Raw genomic sequence first — 23,856 nt, forward strand, 5'->3', positions numbered from 1 at the left:
GATTGGTTATGCAAAGAGTAGGAGTGTTTGTTATGTAAAGTTATATACTGTATATGTATATATACGCGTACTTTTAAGAAAGATTAAAAGAGGATATTGAAAGTTTGTGTGCAGCAGAACTGTGGATATGTGAAGGGGCAAAAAGGGGAGTCTTTTTTTGCCACTGTGGAGGTGGCAGCATTCTTGGTAGGGCTTATATGCCAGTGCTGACAAAGGTCTGGGGCATGTGTATGCATCAGGGGAAATGGGGGGTGGGGGGTGACACTGATCCCTCAGAAGGCTATATTTACCCAAGAGTGATAGGGACAGGTGGATTCAGCTGGGATTGAGGGGTAGGGGTGGTAGAGATGGTTGGAAAGAACCGGACCTGGTTTCAGTTCAGTCAGAGACCGGGGGCAAACAGACAACCCAAATTGGGGGTTCTATTCAAAGCCAGCTGGTCTGGCTTTATTACATGCAGGACATCTATTTAAGGTCATTTGTGGCCTTTTGTTTTCTTTTTATCCATTATCACGTTTGTTTGTTTTTTTCTCTTTTTCAACTTTTTTTTTTACCTGTTTGATTCAGTCGGGCCTCAGCTGGTGCTGGAGGGTGTAGCTTCCTGGAGAAGCAGAGGAAAGGCACGGGTGAGTTTATAAATTACACCTATTCCACTTTTTTTTTCCACCCTCTAGTCTGAATCTCATTCTCTTAGTGGAAAACCTGTCTCTGTCAGAACTTCAAACACTTTGCACAGCAGGTCATGACATGTTTAACAGATTAAGCCATAATTTGGATATCTGATCTGCACAATTTAAACCATTCTGAAATTTATTTTGCAGCCGCATTGCCTAATTGTTTCATTATAGCTTCGCAGGATTTAGTGAATGATGTCTTTGTCATGTAACCCAACACAGAAGTGCCTATACCAGTATGAACAAGGCTAGAATACCTACTTAACTGCTGTTTACATTTAGATTTTCCTGCTCCTGAAAAAGTAGAAAGACACCAAAAAGAAAAAAAAAGAGAAAAAATCTCAAACAGTGTTGTAGGAGGAGCGAGGTCCCAGCTGGTGCCAATCACCTCTGTTGAGCACTTGGGGAATAGCTGATTGAGGCTCCTGGAAGTGCGTGTGTGTGTTTAGTTTTAAGAGTGTACATTTTTATGTCTCCAAGGCAAGAAAAATGGTTAAAGTCAGTAAAGTGGAACTTTATATTGTGCTGTTTCTCTGTTTCTAATTCTTCACAGTCAGTTTAGGTTACTTGTACCGTTATGGGTAATTGCTCAGAACATCTCATTGCACGATCTGGAATTATCAGTGAAAGAAAGAGCGTGGCCTTAAAGTGTTGTTTGCTTTAGAAATGACTCATTCCCTCAAGGTGGCTGCACTAGATGCAAATACATACTTCAGATGAAACGTATGTTTCCCATTTTGGTGTCTAATGAAGACATACTGGACAAACTTTTGATTGACAGAAAGGGGACTATTCTTCACCAGGGGATGAAAGAAACTGCGTAAAAGGGTTTTATTTTTTAAGTTTGTTTCCACTTTAGATTTAAATTTGTTGATGCTTCTGAATTTCATATCTTTAAATTTGAAGTTCAGGGTAATTTAGACTAGTTATTAAAATCGTTACTAAGTCAACTGTTGACACAGACAGTGGATATAAAACTTTATTATACTCCTACTTTAAAAGTAAAACAGTTTTATTTTTCATTTTTAATATACATCTAAACTTGAGAAGTACACATGCACACATGTCATATTATTCACCCAAAAAGCAGAACAGTAGAAACTTTGACCCAGTTTACAGGAACAGTGCAGTCCTTACTTTACTGCTTCTCTGCCCCTGAATTCCATGGCTTTGATGGTCAGCGGAGTTGAGGAAACGCACTGTTTTCTTTCTCCGTAGGGTGGTGAGCACTCTTGTGCAGTTGCCTCTCTGCCTTTGAAACTCACCTCATCCTGTCTTTCCACCTTCCAAGTCAGCTATTGGTTTCATTGTTGCTTCCAGTTTTTTGTTTTGTTTTGTTTGTTTTTTATGTTGTATGAATAGTAAGTCAATTATAATTATTAATAAATTTTTAACTTAAATGGCAATGTCTTAAATGTGAATGTCAAAGTTTGGTCAGTGATAATACGAGCACAAATTTTCCATAAAAATGTAGCTTTTAGTTTCAGTGTTTCACTTTGTCTGGTGTTAAGTGGAAGGTAATTCAATGCAGATATGCATTTTGTGGTTTCCACTGTGTCACAGTGTCTTTGTATAAATTAGAGGGAACGTTAAGATACACTGTAGAAGTAATTTGCTGATTTGTTGTTACTGTGTAGCTGCTGCTGACAGAAAGCATTGGTGGTATTTAGTTTCCATGGTTATTTTGTGGCACCACTGATCCAGATGCTCCCGAGTTACTGAAACTATGTTACTGTAGAAAGTGCATTTCATTTTTAAAACAAATTAGAACTGAACCAAGACCAATTACACATATGGGAGTGATTTCAATTGTGATGCATGAAGTACCTTGGTTCTGTAATGGCTTACAGTAACAGCGTAGTAATTCTGCTCTTATTTTTTTTCCTTTTCATTCCCCTTTTTATTATCTTTATTATTTAATTTTGGAAGACTTCCAGCAGCGGTCCATCCTTCTGTTTAAAAACTCTGTTTCCTTCTAACCCCCTGAGCACTGTCGAGGCCAGAAAACAGTATGACGCTCCGCCGCCACGATACAATGCTTGTGTGCCGGGGCCGCCTAAATCTACAAAACACGAGCGCTGGCGCTAGGCAGCTCTTTTGATCTGCAGCTAATCTCAGTTGCCTGCCTCTCCTCTGATCATGTCTGAATAAGAATGAGTTGGGGGTGATCCTGGAGGCACAAAGAGCTTTAGACATCGCCGCTCGTCTGCCAAGCTCTACTGTGTAACACAGGTCTGCGCCGATGGTCGGCCTCGCTATCATACATCTGAGCTGGGAAATCCTCGTTTAGATACACAACGTATTCCACTCTAGTTGCTTTTCTTTTCAGTGAGACACTATCAGCTGCTTGGTGAGAGTGTGGGAGAAGTTGCAGAGCCAAGCTGAATGATTGTTAATTGTCAAGAGAATTGGCTGAGGTCAACAGCTGCAGGAGGGACTTTTGCTGTGTAATAGTTATTATGGGAAATCAAAACAAAGCTAACTGCAGACTTTCGTGCTGTAGTTGGATGCATTGCAGCTGGTTTTGGTTATTCAGGAAGTGCAAGTGCAACTTTTTACAAAGGATCATCTTTATATTACTCTTTATATTGTAATATTCTGTTAAAAATAATGTAACTTTACTTATTCTTCAGTATTAAAAACTACTTTTATTGCTCAGCATGCACCTATATTGCATCTGCTGCCTCTAATTAAACCACCAATGCCAGTGACCCGTATTAATACTTTCTGATTTGCCTCCTTTGTCAGCAGAACAAGTTTTGCCAGTTCCTTTCTAAAATGCGCTTAAGTTCAGGGAGCGATCATGGATGTGGTTTAAAGAAACCATAGTTGATGGTTAAATAAGAAAGAAACAGCTGTCTCCCATCACATGTTACGCTCAATATTATTTACAAATACATAACAGAGCCAAACTTCAGCTGTAATTTAAGTCCACATTTCTTCTTTGACATGTTGATCATGGCACTTTGCTCAGACGTGGGCTCTGTTCCACTGCCGCACATTTAACACTAATAATGTTGTTTCAGAAACAGCTTTTGCACCACTTCAGGAAACACCGGTGGGCACCCCTTGAACTGAGACATAAAAAAACAAGTATCACTGGCATCTCTCTTTTATAGGCACAATTAGAGAAAGGGCAGCAAGAACAATGGAATAACTGTGCCTTTGTTGGAGCAGTTCATAGGGAATTACTTTCCAACCATTCAAAATGAGGAAAAATCATTAGCAGAAAGTGAGTTTCTTTTTCCTCCCTCTCGCGAAGCAATCTGCTGGAGACAAAGAGAACTTTGAGCCCTTGATATACAGACAGTAAGCGTGGCAGTTAAGCACAAAGAAGACACGGGGAGAGGAGGAGGAGGGAGAGAAAAAACCATCAGGGATTAGAATAATGAAGGAAGTAAATTAAAAACAATTAAAATATTTGTGGGATAGCGGTTAGAGATATTTAATATTTGTTTAAAAAAATACTTGGCTAAAATGCCTAAACAGACAACCGTGTTGAAGTAGTTTAGGGTAAAAAGTTGGTTAAACTTTGGGGCACAGAGAACACCTCCAGTTAACCCCTGTGCTAAACCTCTCCATTCCCCTAAGAAGGGTGCAGACCTCCCCTGCAGGCAGCACACTTAATTGCAGTGCCTGTACACTGTGTTGTTCATATATAGCAGATGGCACACACTGATGGCACCTGTCACATTAATGATATATGTGACATTAAAGCATTTTGATTGTAAATAAACTAAGCTGGCAGTCAATTTGCAGGTATCAAGGCTGAATAATCACCTCTGTAGTCGACGTGAGCTATTTTTATTTTCTTCCCAATGTGATCATCTTGTTGAAATTGTTTATTATCATCCATTCGACAGGTGGCACGGTTAGTTCTTCGAATTAAATATGTGGAAGACGTGCTTGCTTTGTGGTCTGTGTCTCTGCGTGTCGAAAAGCCCACGTAGATGCGATATAACAAAGCGAAGAAGCAACAGGTCTGATTAACAGCGCGCCCAGCATCGCTGTGTCTCAGTGTGCCGGTGCAGTCGCAGACAGGACCATGGAGCGTTTCCTGTGATGTAACCAGAGAATCAAGAAGAACAAAGGGAGAATTTGTTGTTCAGCTTGTGCCTCATCCATAATGCAGGAAAGGTGTACAGACAGAATAGTGTTGGTTAAACGCAACACATGCAAATCACCCGAGCTGTCTCTGACTGACACTGCTTGTTAAGGGCTTGTTATATAGCCATTGCAGTTTTGGATGATAGATATTATTAAAGATGTAGCCACATGGTAGGAAAAAAATGTGTTATTAAAATTAAAACCGTATACAGTTTCACTGAAATATAGCAGGTCACTTCTCTTGTTATTTATTACATTTCAAGATATAACAAGTAAAACTACAGGATGTAGGAATATTTCACAAAACAGTTTTTAAAAAACAGTTTTCTTGTAAAGTGATACAATAGTGACCTAAAGTTATGATGTAGATGAAATGAATATATGATATGTGTATCTTGATCAAGTCTTTTTACATTTGCATACAACTGATTCTTGCAGAGGCAAAATACCTCGAGGCATGAGTGCCAAGTTAAGGCAGAACTGCGTCGCTGCTTTCTTTCAGAAATAAAATGAACAAGGAGATATTGCCTAATAGCTGAATTGCATGTTCACATATTAAAAAAAAAAACATTCGTAAGTGCAAATAAATACTTCCTCATGGTTATATGACTCTCTTTGTTTTATATATATTATAACAAGGAGAAATATGATTTCAGTTAATTAAACCTGATTTTCTAACCTTTGCTCCCTTAATTATAAAGTACTGTAGTACAATTCCTTCGACTATAATTACTGATGATATTGCCCTGTGAGTTTCATTATAATACTTATTAATAAGGAGCTTCAAATTATTTATAATACCACGCTTTAGATGACTTACCCAAAGACCAAACACAGATCAGCGGGGGAATGTCTCTCATTTTCTAAAGCAGGTGTGTTTTTCCTGAGAACAGAGCCCAGATGTTGAGGCTGAGTGAGGCTGTATGGCTTAGATACTAGGAGTTCAAATGAACAAAGAATGAATGACATTATAGTTTAATAATTGTATAAAATAACGGATCATGTTGTGGATTCCTCGATATTTGTGCTCTTGAATGTATACTGTCACGTTACATACACATAGCACGTGAAAATGATTCACAATTATGAATAACGTTTTAATTATTATACAGTTTTGTTTTGTTTTTCCAAATTTCTTTAATCAATCTAGGTTTGCCCTAACCCTAACTATAATGATATAGTATAATATGTGATGCATTTCAATAAGGCTGAATAAGAATAATAAAAAAAAAATTTTTTAATAAATATGCATTGAATTTTTAGCATTATATACCGAGTCAAAAAATATTGCTGTGATTGCCCTTGAAACACCCACAAGACATCTCCACCTGCAAAAGTGAGATCTATGGATTCCCAGCTGAGCATGTGAGTTAAATTGGCCTGCAGGTCTTTCTGTGCTTTCTGTGAAGCCTTTGGTCGTCACATCATGTAGCATCAATCTATTGTCAAAAAAACAAACGTGTCTAAAATTCATTAGGGAACGAGTGCAGGAAGAGAAAGCGGTAAATACCAAATAAAGCTGCAAGCATCTTCAGACATATCCGACATACAACAAATACTCTGCGTGTTTCGTAGTGCTTCTGTAATCGCTGGCTAATTCTCAGGAGCAGTGAGGCAGAGCGCTTGACAACATCATCTACTGTGACAGGCAGATTGTGTTTTCACGTGAGCATGATCGACAACAGATTGCACTGAGCCCGGGCTGTTCTTGTTTGCCCTGGAAATGTGTTTGTGTTTATCTTTTGCTTGAGAGAGGCATTTCTTTCTTTCTCCCTCTGTTACCAAAAACAAACGGGCGTGCGCGCACACATACATTTTTAGGCAAGCTGTTCTGCACGTGTGCGTTCGGTGCGTGCGTGTGACACATGCTGTGAAGTGGCTGCCAGGAGAGGCTTAAGAAACAATCCAACCAAGATCAATATCAGCAAACCGCACTTATATGTTTGACTTAAGATCCAGTCGCAGTTTCCCCTGTTTCACTTTTTATGCACAGCCGAAGCCAAACCTCACGAAACTGAATTTACCCGAAAGCCTAAAGTGTGTGTTTATGCACACTGTGACATATTTTGAAATTACATAATTGTTTGGCAAACTCTTAAACTGATTTTTTTTCCTCCACCAGGCTTTGATGAGACTGTCAACCCACACTCCAACACACTCGCAAACACACTCCTCAGAACACAAGTTCAGGATTGCATGTAGGAGGGAGGGACAATGGCTAATGAGCAGGTCTGGGAAAGTTTCAGATGGCAAGAAACTAATAATTTCGCTCATTTTGATTAATGAGAAAATAGTTTGTCTTAAGATAACACAAATGCCAAAACATATAATATTTAACTTACGCTCTGCTTATTTGCACACAGTCATTGTGTAACTAACTCTAAATTTATCAGTTTTAATAGCACAATGTGGCACATCTTCAGCTCTGCAATGTGGATTAATATCAGCCTGGTTATAATGCTGTATATAATACATATAGATATAGATATTTAGCCTTAGCCCTGTGCTCAGTAGTCTCAAGAGCAAAATATACAGCAGGTCTTCCCTATTTTGCATTAAATGTATGAGAACTGAGGGAGGCTGTTAGTATGGTTTCACCATAGGTTTATCCCCGTAGACAAGTCAGTCATTTATGAATAAGCATGAGCCAGTGTTTGCCTCATTTAATGATTTTTCACCATTCAAATGTATTCCACATCCCCCCATTTTTTTCTCTGTGTTTCACATGGCTATCATACACACACACACACACACACACGTTACACAGATGTTAACATAGATCTTTGCACACTATGTGCACGTACCTACTCTTACACAGAAGCAGTAAGCACTTCACTGGCAGGTTCACTCTTCTTCTCACCGTGCCTGCCTACTTTGCTTCTCCTCTCAGGTGCTAACCAAATGACGACCTCAAGCACTGGGAACACTGAAAGGACCTCTTCAGTGAACTTCTCGCAAACAGCATAGAAAGCTACAAGAGGGAGGGCACGAACAGAAGAAGAAGAAGTAGAAGGAACACTGCATGTGGTATGTACAATCACATAAGCACCCGCAGCTATCCATATATTTTGGAGACTTACTGCAACTGTCAGGTGCGAGCACCAGAAGAAGTCTGACAGGAGGAAGTCACGTCTGTTGAAACTGTGACTCTGTGAACTCGCCGTTTCATACATGCTGACATGTAACGCCGTTGATATCTGCCGTGTCGCGTTTATGAACCTGCTGTGTCCAACAGCACCTTATTGATTATTATGGAGGTCTAGGGACCAGAGGAAATGCTATTAAAGATTAAAGGGTCAGGTGATGTGAAGGTGGCATTCAGAGTCATCAGACACCAGCGGCTTCGGTTACAGGCTGTAATGTTCACCCGTCAAGCAGATTAGCCAGCTTGATTTATTTATTACCTGATGTCTTACCATTTCCTACCCTCACTGACTGAATAACTGATTGACTGGGTGGCTGACTGTGTGCATAGCTTATGCGTCGTAGGTGAACTTCAAAAGGGAAGGGGAAGATTATGGAGTCAGTCGGTGTCTATTTACACAACAACGCAGTCTGTATTGCTTTTACAGTGCAAAGCTAATAAAGAGAAAAGGGTTTGTTGTTTAACTGTATATAGACCATAAGTGTTTTTCTTTTTTTTGGTTTGTTAAAATATCAGGATGAAAGAAACTTTTGAAAGCCTGTGATAATGTTTTCCCTTTTTTCAATGTTAAATTGATATAAAGTCAACAATTGGGCCTAACGGTGTATTGTAGCGTAACAAGCTCCATTCAGGGCAGCCATTAAAAATCCTAAAACCGTGATACGGCACCCATATAATGTGAGTATAATAGAACTCTGGTATTATGAGGCCTATCTGGTATACATCTCTGTACAGAGAGCCAATGCACTGCCTGTCTGTGTCTTATCTGAAGTGGCAAACTTGCTGTTCTAATTGTTATCTTCACACTAATAGAGTGGATGTTTTGAAATCATTTGGTTGGACGGATAAAGGCTTGGCAATTCCCCAATGCTTACTGTCTCTGTCAGGGCTTATCTGTAGGAGATAGCTGGGTCCCTAAGAATGATTGGCGGGGTGCAGGATGTGCAAAAGTGTTGGAGCGTCTGAGAAAGGAGGCAGAGCAGACATCCAAGGAATTGTTGAGAATTAGAAAATGGCATTATTCGGGAGTTGCTAAAGTTGCTCCTACTTTTCCAGCGAAATTGCATTGAGGGAAGAATCATGTCATTTAATGTGATAATTAATCTTAAACTCTTATTGTTAAAATAATGAGTGATGTTGGATCATCTGTGAGTGTGTGTTTGTAGAAAATTGTGAGTCTTTTTTTTAAGTATTTTCTAAAAAAACAAAAAACTAAAGGTGCTGAAACACTTGAAGTGTTTTGCTTCTTGCTACGACAGACTTAAGTTTTGGTGTACTTGGCATCTGATGTGAAACAAGAGGCTGAAAACTTAACCTGCCTGAGCGAAACACAACTTTCGCGGTACGGGTTTCATCGCATGCTGTCGCCTGCAGACCTCGGGGTGCTCTCCGTGACATCATTAGTTAAAGAACACATGCCCCATCTTCATCATCCTCCTCCTCCTCTAGCGGTCCTCTCTCAACATTAATTGTGTCCACTCTGTCGGGCCTGGCGCGATAATAAAGCGTTAAGAGCCTCGCCTCGTTTATTAAATTGGAGTTGGGAAATGTGAGACCGCCCCCTTTCAGGAGTTTTTTTAAAAAAAGAAAAGGGGGTAGAGAGAAAAAAAAATCGATTATTTCTTCACGCAGGAGAGCAGAAGGTTTAGGGAAAGACTTGGTCGGGACTGTGGGGAGGAACAGAAACAGCTTCGCAACATCACTATTAAGCTTCAGACGTCCAGTACTAATACCGGCACCACCTCCAACACAGCCGCTCCACCGAGTCCCTCGCCGCTCACCGGTACTACGCACTAGCAGACCAGACGGTGCGTCCTCAGCGCCTCCTGAGCGAGCTCTGTCGGATCAGAGAGAGAGAGAGAGAGAGGAGAGAGAGAGAGAGAGAGAGGGGTAGTTTTCTCTGACATTATAGGGACTCATACCACGTATTGTAGGTTACTTTTTTTCCCTCTCGGCGCCGTCCTCCTGCTTAGTTGCGCTCCTGGATTTTAAGTGCGTCTCGGCGAACTCCGTCCCCCATCAAGCAGCGGCTCCAACCTTCCTGTCAAACAGCCGGACCAAACACCCGGCGGACCGCTTGTTGTAGCCTTCTCTCGCTTCACTCGGGACAAGATTTCAGATAAAGTAAGTACCGCACTTGCACCACTTGGCACTCACTGGCAAACACCTCACTCCATCGTATGGTTCTTAAAAAATATATTATTTATTTTATTTGAAATGTTCCGTAAGGGGAAACTTGAGGGTCTAGTTTGATGCGCGTTGTGTCCCTTGACAAAGTACAGCAACTGCGTGTATTGATTTGTTGTGACCCCCTTTCGACTCGTGCCGGTAACAGCAATGTAATATAGTTTCGAGCGACATCAACTCACTGGTTATGGTGTATTAGGAGATCCGTGTGGTGATTTTAGGTGTCACTGCTGTGTCGACCTTGTGCAGCTTTCTCGCGTCCACATGCAGGCGCACAGTCCCGAAGCCAATGAACAGGCTGGTCACATTAACACTATACTTTATGCCCTCTTTTTGCGCCTTTGGGCAGGGTGGCATATGAAAAGTTGCATTTGGGTTGTAAAATGTAGCGTTCAGTCTACCTCAAACAAAATTATAAAGGCAAAAGGAGATGCACAAGTTTTTACATTTCAGATTTCCATCAAAGCAACAGATTAGGGAAACAGTGATCCTAGTTTGTGGATATTCTTTGCGCACGAAATAAACGTTCTAAACTGAGGTGAACTGATGGCAATTATGCCGTGCTAAACTTTAAACCGGTATATTATGTAGGAAGCTTTGATAATTATCAAATAAATAGCTAATCATATCCTCGCTGCAATACAGGGGAAAACATTTTTTTAGACTTATTTGGATGTAAATTTATGTAGATGAGCGACACGGCGGACTGTGCTGTAAATCAGTGTTTTAGAGGAGGTTTGGCTGTTCAGGCTCAACTATAATTTCTTCTCTGTGCCTTTGTGACTGAGACTGACTTATTACAAGAGAGCAAGTATGATTAAATTCATATTGCGAGTTTGGTTAAGCCTCACGTTGCTCAACTAAACCTGTTGCGATGAGAGGAAAAATCACGAGGCTACAATTAACTTGTGGCAACTTTTCTCAGGTTTCAGCTTTGGAGCTAAAAATGGATTCTTTGTTTTACACTTAAAGTGTGCGGACACGAGGCCCACCATGTAATGTGCAGAGAAACTCGGGCTTGCAGTGACATTTAAAATTACTATTCTACATTTCATTTTCATTTAGATAGATTTTGGGATTGAGTTGGCTGTGGACAAAAAAAACGTATGCTTAATGTGAGGATAAACGTTTATCTCTTTACTTATATTGGGCTGAATTAGTTCTTAAGCTGAAACACAGTTTTGTCTGTGAAATAAATTATTTAAAAAAGTAAGAAATGAACAGGGCTTTAATATAGTGATAACTTCTTGAAATTAAATATAATTAATGTAACTTTTAGAGAATATTTTGAGATTCATTAAACTATTAAATTAATTTTAAAATAACAGCTATGTAAATGAGGTATTTTAAGGCACTTACAGAATGGTAAAAGTGTTTCTGTGTGTAGCTGTATACCAGCTTATTTAATGTGTGCGTTTAAAACACACTGCGTACCGCTTGACTGCATTTCTCAGTTCACTTTCAGAAAAAAAGAGAGATGCTCCGTGTTTTAAGGCGTATGCAATTTTTAAGATTTTTAAGAACTTCTGAAGGGAACGTGGTGTCCAGTTGTCCAGTAACCCTTTATTAAACTTTTATGTGAACTTTTTAGTCTTAAAAAAGTCAGACTGCATTCATATATATATATATATATATTTTAGAAAACAACATCATAAGTGTGGCTTTCCTTTTCTGACTATCGTCAATGAAGTTGTTCTGTCTGGCCTGTTGCTCTCTTGGGATTTAGCGATAGGTTAATCCGCTCAGAGGAAGGTGAGCACTTGCATGTGGACCCACGATTACACACTGAGAAGTCTGTCAGCCAAGCTCTGTAATCTAAGAGACCCTCTACACACACACGGACACACACACACACACACACACACACACACACACACACACACACACATGGACACTTGTATGCAGTTGTGCGCAAACACACACAGGTGCACAAAAGCATGTTCTGTCTCCTTTCTCTCTCTCGCTCTCCCTCCTTACACACACACTTTTACACACATGCATCAACACCCACACTATTTGGCCTGCGCTGCTTTTGTTTCTCTTATTCTCTTAAGACCTCTCCATCTTGACAAATCATTTGGGACTTTAGGCGCTGATTCACAAAACCAACAGCGACAACACACTCTTACCCTTCTCACAGAGAGGGATTAGAAGGTCACGTGTCTCTGTGATTGGCCAGGGCATTGAGCCGATTGTCAGGGCACTTTGCTGTACGCCAGGGGCTCAGTAAAGCTTTAGTTAAGTGAAGGAAGGGAACACATTGTATGCCACGGTCAGGGTAATGCCATGTGTTTTCAAGGCACTGCAACAAAATCAGCATAATTAGCAAATATTTGTCATTTGAAATGCCTAATATATTGCTTCTAAATGTGTAATTTAACACCCATAAATTAGTTTTACTGGTGGTAACTTCTATTCCTGCTACCAAGTTTCCATCTTCAGGGGGGGAAAAGGTGTAAACTATACCACTGTGCTCCCTGATCTCTGCTCACTTAGACATTTAATACTGTACAAGAGGCACATTTCAAAGATCCCCACCTTATGGAAAACCAGATCTATGAAAACATTTTTCCTTAATGGAGACAACCAATGTATTTATGTTTAAGCAAACAGTTTAAAAGCCCCTTTAGCTGTGCTTTAAAGTTTTTGTTTTTTTTTCACTAATGGCTTCAAATATTTTGGAAGAAGTTTGCAGAGTTTACTCAGTTAAACATCAGTAAAACATTCATTTGCAGATTGCCGGTTGGCAAGATCGTGAGGTAGATATTGAAGAGCTCTTAAGTGGACTTCATGCCCTTTGGCTCAAATGAGAGGCTGATATAAGACTCAGATGTCGACATTTGTATTTACCTCACATGCAATGCTTCATAACGTAAGAAAACGTCTTATAATGCTGAGAGACGACCTTGTGTATCCCGCATGTGAAAACGTTTAATTGGTTTAGCAGCATATGTAATGCAATAAAGTGCAGGCTGTGTGTGTAGTAAAATTTGCCTCGTATAAATAACAAAAATATTAAGGCATTTGTTGAGAAAACAATTCTTCTTGCCAATTTATAAGCAGATGAAAATGCTTATGTTTTATAATAACTTAAAGGCTTCTTGTATTCCTGTTTATTGCACATGGCAGGTGTTCTCTAGTTGCTGCATGGGAGGAATAGTCTCCTTTTTTTCTCTTTTTTTCTTTCTTTTTTTTCTCTCTTTTCATACGTTTTATAGTACCAGTGAAATACGCAGGGCTCAACCTCACCATGTGTTTATTTACTCGTCTTAAGCAGATCTCGCTTTCATTGTCCTAACTGTTGTGCGTGTTAGAAATGTTTATCCAAATGCATCTTTGCCTTAGGAGCACTGTCTGTGTATCTTCTCATAAGAGCTGCAATTACTCATAAAACTTACCACACACACACACACACACACACACAAATCAAAAAGTAAATAATGCAATCCTTGAATGGTTTTTTGGTGGATTGAATGCATATATTTGAATATGTCCTGGTTTTTGCATAATGATGCAAAGTATTCTTCTGTCTCTATCTAGTAATTAGCAGTGACGTTCAGCAACTTTCTCTGTATGCTGTAAGTGGATGGGGGTGTGTGGGGTTTGTTCACTGGGGTGTTAAAGATCACAGAGGAATATATCAGCCTTTGATGTTTAATTGTATTGTAAAACACACTTTAGAATATTTCTGCATAAAGTAGACTTCTGGCTGTGCTGTGCTTTGTGTTTGCTGTTTCTTTTGTGTGTTTGTCTGTCAGTGTGTGCTGTGTGTCTGGGAGGTGTGTGTGTGTGTGTGTGTGCGTTTTCAACTTTGCGTCTTGTCTCTGTGTATTCGTGCGCTGGAATCTTTGTGCTTTTGTGTGCGTACGTGTTTTTTTTTTTCCTTTCGTCTGAGTTTTGTGAGGTTGTTGCTGGTGTATATTCAAATGAAAATGCTTGTTTTTCTTTTTCTCCTTTATTCTCACACTGAAGAGGGTAGGATTTGATGTCTGCGATGATGGAGCAGTCTGGAAAACAGTGTCAGTGTGAGGGCTGAAAAGGCAAACTGAGAAGACAGATGCACATGAAAACAGAGAGAGATACGCGCGCAGAGAGAACGCAGATTGAAATTTATTTGAGCAGAGGTTAGTTAAGAGCACGCCGACAAAGTGTTCGGCCTCCGCTCAGGTAACCCTCCGTTAAGATCTCGATGCGTTCGTGATGTCATGTTTAACACAGTGATCTAGATGAACAGGATGTCCTGCCCTTCTTCATCCTGTTTCCTGTTTCCTGCCTGGCCTGTTGGCCATTATTACGGCAGCAGCCTGCTGGGTGGTCTGTGCTCGGCAGTGCTGACCGCACAATCATATCATCAGCTGCAGCCCACCTAAAGAGACACCCAAAACACCTCACCATACTTGAGGCCTGCTGTCTGAAATATTTGGACAGGGAGAGAGAGAGACGCCCGGGAGGCGAGAAGGCTGGAGGAGTGCAGGAGCAGAGGAGTCTGAATGATAAGACAAAGAGAAACATTTAGAGTAGAGCAGAGTTTGGGTTTCTTTGTCCAAACATGAGATCATTCCAATTAGGTTGAAAGCCTCCAACATCAAGACTTAAATGTTCAAATGAGAGTTAAATGAGAGTTTTCAGGCTTATAAACTGGCACATTAACTTCCCAAGACTTACCCAACTTTCAATCCTGAGAGAATTTTTCTTCTTCTTTTCCTGCACAGCGCAGACAGTTTTAGAGGTAACGACATCTGTAATGCCGACTTGAACCGTTACGTGGCGAAACCAGAATTTATCTGACAGATTTTTTAGAAGCCAGTTTGTCAGAGAAGTGTTTCCTGTCTGTTTATGGAAATGTAGCAGCCAAAGGCATTTTCTTTGATTAAACCCTGCTCCTGACCCGTAAATAGTTAGGAGCAACTTCTTACGCCCTAATATTATTTCAGAGAGAGATGCCCCCACCCACCTTCACCATATTCCTTTGGTGTGGGACGCATTTGGAATCCACCCAATGCCAAGAAAAAAAAAGAAAAAAGGAAAAAAAAGAAGGTGTAGGGATGGGGAGAGTGAGGAAAAAAAAATGTAGAAATGTTTTCCAGTCGCTGTAATTTATCTTTGTCACAACTGCAACATAGCCGAGTCATTGTGCAACAGAGTCCTGTGAGACACACAGAGGTAGCTCTGTGCCTTGGCCTCACACAAGCTCGCATCCATCTGAAACCCCCTGCTCGCTCGGCTGCCACAATCCGCGCCGCTGCCGCCACCGCTCCCCATCCGCGCTGCCGCTGAGCGTCACGTCGCGATCGGATATTTATAACAGATCTTGTGTTCACACCGAATTCAGAGGAATTAGGACTTGAATTCTACCCCGTCAGGCTTTTTATGTGATGTTGCTGTTTTGTTTTTTTTCAATACAACAACGCAACAGTAAATATCCAATAATAGATGGCACGACTGATACGTCTGTCTCTCTCTTTGTGCTCCAAGGAAGAATATCGCAGACTTTTTTCAAATTTTGTGCTTGTTTGTCACCACAGCTTTAGAAATCTGGACAACCTGTGTAAAATCAGGAGATCCTCTGTGTCGCTGAAAATGCCGTTAACACTTTCTAAGTTGGGGAATAAAAAAAAAGAAAAGAATCCATGCTCTCAGTGCTCTCCCTTTTCTGCAGAGCACACTGCTTAACCAGCCGGTGTCCTGCCAAAGCCCACACCAGTGTTTCTTTCCACTGTCATCTGTGCCATTCCCACACCAAAGGGCAGGCTATGAAATAATGTGCAACACGGGACTGTTTCGAAAACGTAGTTTGCTCAGCTGACCAAAGAATTAAGGATAAAGCGGGACAAAGAAATGCAGAAAAAGCTGAACAATAATAAAAGTGTTTAAACTTTTTCAGCTAATGTGCATCTGAAGTCAAACTTAATAAGACACTATAGCACACAGTAGGAAAGGCCCTGGAGGCGGTGAAGAGCGAAACAGCGTAGACCTCACGCACTCTTTTCTCTCTCTCTCTTTCTCTGTCTTCTTCTTATTTCAGCCCAGTTCCTTCTGCACTGTGATGTATGGCTTTTTCCTACAGTGGCTCTTCCAAAGTGCGGCTCGTGATGTCATTAATTTTATTCATACTTTATGGATGCTCTGTCTGGAAAAAATGAGAGAAAACGAAGAGGGCCGATGTGAGAAGAGAGGGAAGAAGATAGAGGGAAAGAGAGAGAGAGAGAGGCCTGGAGAGGCAAAGTGAGAGAGGGAGAGAAAGAGAGAGAGATGTGAAGAAGATGGCATTGCGGAAGGAGATTTTCAGTGCAGTTGCATGTATAATGAATGAGGGGGCACTTTGTTTGAAACTCCAGCCCGGCGCTTCACTTCAAGGTTTGCTGGGCAGAGTGAGGCCTTGTGCTCTCACACCAGCCACTCTCTTTATCTTGCCAATAGATGCTTTCACCTGCCACTGTGGTTCGACCCAGTGGAAAAACAAATAACCTTGGTGTGTGTGTGTGTGTGCGCGTGTGTGTGTATATAAGAACAACAGAGAGAGAGAGCGAGAGAGCAGTGACAATGGAACAAGGGGTTGGGTGGAAAGGGTGAGGAGCGGGCGAGAGAGGAAAGAGGTGAGTTTGTATAACTGCAATGACAGCCAGACGATACTGAGGAGAATACTGGCACTTTGCCCGCACTTCCTAAATAGTGCTCTCTACAGAAATAGCTCAGCCTTGATATTGACTTTTGTCTGTTGTGTATGTGCGGATGTGCACATCTGTGTATGCTCAATAGCAGGACATATCGTTTCATTGTCAGGTGAAGACCTTTTTCACTTCTTATCTGTTGTTGTTTGTTGGCGGTGTGCGTGGATACTTTTCTGTTCCTCATATTCGGCGCTGGCGCGCGCTCGTGTGCATTAGGGTGTGCGAGTGAGGGATCTTTATTTGCTTTTATTGTCATGGGCCAAAATGGCCTCTGTTTTATTTTTGGCCCAGCTCCGGACTCGTGGTTTTAAAAATAGCTGAGGAAGTGCGGGGGATACCTGCCGTGGCTCCAGCCTCCCCACAGCAGAGTCCCAGTTCCTCCACGTCACATCCATCCACCGCCGGCCCACTCCAGGCTATGACAGAGCAGCCCCTCTGGGGCCCGTGCAAACAGGATTGGACTCAGAATGAGGGTGTGAGAAAATCAGCCTCTAGAGTAAAGCGCAGAAAGGGCTCGCAGTTTAGTGCGAGAAGTCTTAGCCGACACTGTCAGATTTTGTAACGTACAGATTAGAAACCCTACAAGCTAATTCCCCTTTTTTTTTCTTTTCAAATGTAGTCGAGAGTAAAAGATTTTAAGGGGAGTGTGTGAGAACTGGGTTTTTCCACAGTTAGTTCATGTGTGGAAGGGCACGGGCTCTCTTATCTGTCATCTGAATGCCGAGTTGTCTTGTTGATTTCATTTCTATGTCTTGCCTATGGGGCCTAACTTTGAGTCTGATCCTCACTCCCCTCTCATTGTACTCTCAATTTCTTATGGAATCATTCGACTGCAGATTTGCGAAGGCAACGAGAGCATTTAATAAATAGGGTCAGCTATAGGAGCAGAACTGGATGTTATTTAGATTTTACCATTTGACATTCATTTATTTTTTTTCAAAGATTCACATTTTCCAGGGTCAAACTCATTTTTACTGTCTCACTTCTGTGGGTGGATGACTACATTTATTTTTGATTAATTCGGGTATTCTTTACAGGGCATCGTACTCCTCAAGCCCATATCTAATTGTTTGCTTTTGAAACGGCATTATTATCCCGGGATGCTCTTTCATCTGTAATTCTGTTAAACACGAGTGTCATCACTGCTACACTCTAACCCAAGATATTGTTCACCCTTTAAATGAGTGACACTCTGCATCTTGGCCCCTCATAATAGGGACCCCATAATCATATTATAAGTGGGACAAAAAAAGAGAGAGGGAGAAATCTTTGAAAAGCTCCACTGCCCTTGGTTGACTGTCTCTTTACACAGCGAATGAGAAATCTTTTTTTTTTTCCCGAATGCGCTTTCACCCCCCCCCCCCCCCCCCCCCCCCCACCCCTTTCTCTGTGAAGAGAATTGTGCTGCCTGTTATTAATGTGCTTTTGACAGCTTAATTTGATAAGCGGGGTACTTGTTAAAGAAACCTTGGATTGTTCTCACAGCAAGAACGTGCTTTTTTTTTTTTTCCCCTCCCATGTTCTTCAAAATGGTGCCGCACAATCTGTCGATGACCCAGTTCTGAGAGATGGTCGAAAACAAGGAAGAGCAATGCAAAATCCACAGGGAGAAGAACGGAGAGAAGGCGAGAGGGTAGCAGGAGACAGAGCGAGAGAGAGAGGGAGAAAGGATACTATAACTAAGAAAGGCACTTGTGGGAAGTTAACTCAAATGATTTTCTTTCTTCTCTTCCCCTCTCGCTCTTCCTCCTCCTGCACCGACCAAGCAACCAACCTTCTTGGGCTCCACTTCCCTGTAGCCTCATCAGAAAAGGAACGCTGGGAACGATGACGGGGATTAGCCTCCACTACTCGCCAGTTCCCCTTGGTTAAATACACGTGTAATGAGTTGTTTATTTGGAATAATGCACAGTAGGTGCTGCAGAAGGCCAGAACTGCCCTCACCTCCCTCCTCCGCCGCTTACGTGCACGCACGCGGGCCCGCAGCAGATAATACATGCATATAGTGAGCATATAGCCCAGCCAGTTATGCAGAAATATAGACGCAGCATATGTGGTGTGAACACTGACGTGTCCAGGTATGTGCTCATACATACATTCACACACTCAATCCTCCTACAAACACACCCTCCTACTCAGATTCCCACACACAGCTGTGATGCAGGTCACTCGCTGTGGCAAGTTGTACAGAGGGAGAAAAATGGGCAGTTGCAGTTAAAGGGTTCATCTAAGTGTGTGTGTGTGTGTATCTGTGTGTGCTTTCTTGTGCATGTTCTCAGGCCTTCATTGGGTCATAAGGCTGGGGGATTTTTCTCAGGGCAGAGAAGGAGTGGAGGGGTGGAGGGTGGGGGGAATTGAATGATATGAGAAAAAAAAAAATCAAGGGAAAAACCTTAAGAAGGAAAAAGGGGCATGTCGTGCCCGCTGGTCTGTGCATGCATGTGTCCAGCGCTCTTGAGGGCGTGCACAGCAGAATATGTGTGTATGTACGTGAAGTGGAAAAAGCTGTTGCCTTGCGGAGGGGACGTGCTCTGCTATCATTAGCGGAGGGGGTGAGGGGCAGGGGTAGGGTGGGAGGGGGACATGCGAGGTTATGTGAACGGTGCAGCTGTGCTCACAGCAGAGGGATTTGAGTGCAGGGAGTGGGTGGAGGGGTGGGGGTGGTGGTTTCTCCAGGCGGCCAGGTCCTTCACTGATCCACCAGCTCGCGAAGCCGATGAGAGGAGAAAAATTCAACCAAGAAACAAGCCCAGCGAAGGAAAACACAAACCCGCCTCTGCCCCCTCTGTTCACTGTCCCTCCATCCCACACTCCTCTGCTCCTCCGCTCCGCCACTTTAGCCCATTATTTCCCCAAATAGGAAAAAATAAATAAATAACGACTGATGGTCGATGGCAAGGATAAGAGTGCAAAAGAGAGAAAGAAGAGAGGGGGGAGCAAGTCACGATTTATATAGAGTGCCTGTTCTGCTTTTCTGCCATCCGTTTATGCATTTTCATTTCCGATTTTCAATTGAAAAACGAGCTAAAAATGATGATGATGATGATGATAAAAAATCATTTATAATTAAATGTTCTCAAGTAACTATACAAGGAATAAAGAATTGTTTTCTGTCTTTTTTTATTCAGGGGATTTCCCCAACAACTTAACATTCAAATTTGTTTAAAGCTAACTCCACACTTCTCTTCCTTTCCCCGGTGGAAAACGAAAAGACAAAAAACAAAAAAAAAACTTGAAGCCCACGTAGAGAAAAAGATGGCGACGCAGACGACGACCCAAACTCGCTTGTCAAGACGTGTGATCAGTCGCCGCAGAGAGCGAGACAAGGCAGAGGTGGCTGAAAGACGACAGAACACAGAATGGCATCAGCGCGCGCTGCTAATGCATTCAGCATGCCACCGTATCCAACAACAAGGCAGAATATCACACAGCTCACTTCACAAGACATCCCCACAACAACAACAACAACAGACGCATAAACGCGCGCGCGCGTGCGCTCGCCGAGGCGCAGTCATGCAGCCGCACACAGCCATTCGCACATGCGTAACTATCGGCGCGCTGCACGTTTAAAAACCAACCATGAGGAACAAGAATTTGAAAGCAAACAAACAAGTCAGAATGTAAGCAACTTGTATGAGACTTTGTGACAGAAAAAGAAGAAAAAAGTATAAATGAAAAATGAAATAACAGCTTTCGTTTCATGGGAAGACAAAGAGTTAAAAAGGACAAAAAAAAAAATTCCTGGCAGAATCTAGCGTAAGTGTGAGCTACGTCAAAGACAATGGTGAGCGCTGAGCTAAAAATAGAGTGTGGTCAAACGGCAGTGGCGCTTTGGCGGGAGTGGTCAGCTCTGTGTGATAGAGCGGCCTTCGCAGTCGGCCACATATTGAGAGCAGAGGCACTCTGCCAAAGCTTGTAGATTCACAGCAGTAATTTAATATTTGTTTGTCTCTATTATTTCATTCTTCCCCTTTCTCCTTGTCCCTCTCTCTCGCTCTTGCTTATGAGGGTTAAGTAACAGTATGCTTTATCAGATTACTGGGTCTGAGGTCTCTTTCAAACCTCACTTTGCCATCTTGATGTTGTGCAGCTGTGCAGACTCTTTAATCACACGCTATCTTTTTTCACTCACCCTCTCCTCCCTTCTCCTAGTCCTCCCTCCTCCCTTAACATATGTTAATTGGCTGCTTTCTGTGACAAATTACGAGCGCTCACTTTGATGAGGTCGGTTTGTGATGGTGCTGGGAGTGGAGTACAGTGGAACAGCCAGACCCTCACCAGTTCCCCCTTAACCACTCCAAAAAGGAGCGCGGCACCCAGCCGATGACTAATGAGAGGCTTGGACTGGGTCTGGCCTGGCTCGAGCCTTGGTGGAGCCACTCCCCTAAACAGAGGCTGATCTGTAGGTACCGTATGCCGCCACACGCCCTCCACACTCCATACAACCTTTTGCCTCATGCACCCCACCGCCACCACCCTTCCCCTGGGAACTGTAACGCTCTGTGAGAGCGGAAGAGTTCAGGCTGTGTGGTGGAAAAGCCCAGCCAGGTTACGCAGTTGTGCACGTTACACGTTATATATATGTATGTATTGTTTTTCTTTTCTTTATGAGACTGGACACATTTTCAGTGCTTTGTTTCGCTTTCGCGTTTACGGCTTTCTTTACGTTCGAGGCTTAAAACAAAAGCCCAGTAGTAGCATAAATTATAGATGCGGCACATACAGCTTGTGTCTCAGGTTTACATTGAGCGGCATGTGTGTGTGTGTGTGTGTGTGTGTGTGTGTGTGTGTGTGTGTCTGTGGTGAAAAGGCAGTGCCTGGAAACATTAAACCAGCCATGCTTAAACAAACACTTACAATGGAACAATCTCTGTTTAATGATGCTCAGCATCAACAGGGAAACAATGCTCACCAATAATCAGCACAATCAGCTTGTGGTAACAAAAAGAAAGAAAGAAAGAAAGAAAAAAATGACATCATCCAAGTAGTGTGTTCTGTATTCTTTTTTTTTGTGTGTGTGTTCTTTAAGTGTTGTTAGTGGTAGGGTGTAATAATGTGGCTGTCTCCTGCCAGTCTGTCATGCTGTTTCGTGTTCTCGGTCTCTTTTGCTACCTCTGTCTCTCATTCTTACTCACTCTTTTTCTCCCTACTTTATGATCTAGGTTACTTGGTTTCCTAGCAGAGCACAGGGACCGGAGGAAGAGAAAAAGAAAAAAGAAAAACAGAAGGTCGAATCTATGAAGGACATGCTTGTTGAAGTGTGCAACCTTCTACTTCTCTGCAAATTACCCACACACTGTGCATAGAGTCAAAGCGGAGCTGTGGCTCCCATTTCAGCTCCGCAAGGCTGTGACCATGACATGTAACGCTGCTGGGAGCATCGCAGCTACGGGAGAGGTGCCGATGTACCGTCAGCTCCGGCGCTCGTTCGTCGCGGAGGACAAAACTATAATCGTTTTATATAATGGTATCGTTGTGGACTCTAAATTTGCTGATGAAGCGAGAAAAGGAAAAATAGTAAATTCCACAACTTCCTCATAGGTCTGCCTGTCTGTACATGCTGACTTAGTTGCAACAACCTCAAAAAGGGAAATTGTTCTATTTACCTCTTCCCATCAACAAAATGCAAAAGAGATAACAGCCCATAAGCGACTTCTCATTTCCATAGCTACCAAACTGAAGCACACACACACACACACACACACACACACATATATATATGTACACACAAACAAACTGGGTGACAGTATGAAGTTGGTGAACAAAAACTGCACTCGGCCCCTTGCAGTTGCGTGAGGGTTAGCCATGTTAGCATTAGCCTGAAGGCCTTAATTGAGGCCAGGAGGGAGCATTTAATAATTGCTGTCACAAGATCAAATTTAATTCTCCTCTCTTCACAGCCACCACTGCTGTAGGGTAGAGTGAAACAAATTGTCATCAGAGATTTCTAAATGAACAAAGCTTTTAATTAGGGTGATTAGAATACTGTGGCATAGAGGAAGACTAAAGGGTGGGGGGTGTGATGAAATCATCAGTGGATTGTCTTCACCGTGATGTGTGGCTTTGATACAGTGCGGGGTGAAGAGTTGGGGCACGCGACTGCTATGGGAAGTTGTCTGTATCTTATAAGTCAGCAACTCGTGTCGCCCTAGAAATTATATCCTATTGGAGCAAATTCTTTTACCGCTTTCAATGTGGAGCGAATTAAATCTAGCTGTTCAAGAGCTGTATTTTTTTATGAGTGCTGCAAGACCTCCTAACCGGCGCTGACATTTTTTCTGTTCAACCAGATCGATACGTTTTGCTAGTATCTAAAAATACACATAAAAAATGATTAATGTAATATTTCCTCAATTAAAAGAGGATGCTCTATTTAAAGCCGTGCCTCTGTGTCTGCTGAGCGGGCACCGCCGCAGACAGGAACAAAGGCCGAACCCAGAATGTTGGCCAGCCGTCTCTCACCTTAATCTTGTTGCATGTTCACAATAAAAGCCTCAGTTAAACAAAGTAAATAAATAATAGGTTGTTTCTATTAAAATAACTTTTAATTTGAAATGGCTGCATGATATGTTTAAAATTACGCTGGCTGCTCTGTGTCGTATACAGTTCAGCTACAGCTGTTGTGTGAGTGTTTTAGGTCCCTTGGTTGATGACCGTCTCCGTGTTGGTAGAGATAAGCGAGTGCCAAGTACTCAACTGTTCTTCTGAGTTTTTATCCAGAATGAGTCACTGTCCTCTAACAGACTGATGAAGTAACTTTAACGTAGTCAAGGGAAACGAAGGTTTGTCTCTATAACAAGCCTGCTTCAGACAAAGACCTGTTACATTCTGCGGCTGAGATAAATAAAGGAACCGGGTTAACTTTTAAATCTTTACTGACATGTCCAGCCAAACAGATGCTATTTCTTTCTTATGATTGGGGCTAAATTTTCTTCAAAATGTATTCACTATTAGAAATTACTTGTATATATAAACCTCAATCCTAGGAGACAGGGTTGGAGTAAGCATAGCCCCTACAGTAATGAGGCCTTAGCTTCAGTTTGAAACCTCTTGACTCAAAACACACATACAC

The 23,856-nt window shown here is 42.0% G+C and overlaps 1 protein-coding gene across 10 annotated transcripts in view; it reads left to right on the plus strand.

Annotated features, from left to right (window-relative positions):
- Nucleotides 1–336: 336 nt before the first annotated feature.
- mef2cb (myocyte enhancer factor 2cb) overlaps nucleotides 337–23,856 on the plus strand; it is a 69,062-nt gene continuing 45,542 nt past the window's right edge. For 2 of the 10 annotated variants that reach the window (XM_006784114.2, XM_006784119.2), the window contains exons 1-2: nucleotides 339–626; nucleotides 7,672–7,808. The gene's annotated coding sequence lies outside the window, so the exon portion shown is untranslated. Of the gene's footprint in view, nucleotides 627–7,671; nucleotides 7,809–23,856 lie in introns of all 10 variants that reach the window. The other 8 variants (XM_006784112.3, XM_035905238.2, XM_006784113.3 and 5 more) reach the window with 6 other exon arrangements.

This window comes from Neolamprologus brichardi, chromosome 12 (genome assembly GCF_056152115.1).
Source record: "Neolamprologus brichardi isolate AB-2024 chromosome 12, ASM5615211v1, whole genome shotgun sequence".
NCBI classification, from domain to species: Eukaryota; Metazoa; Chordata; class Actinopteri; order Cichliformes; family Cichlidae; genus Neolamprologus; species Neolamprologus brichardi.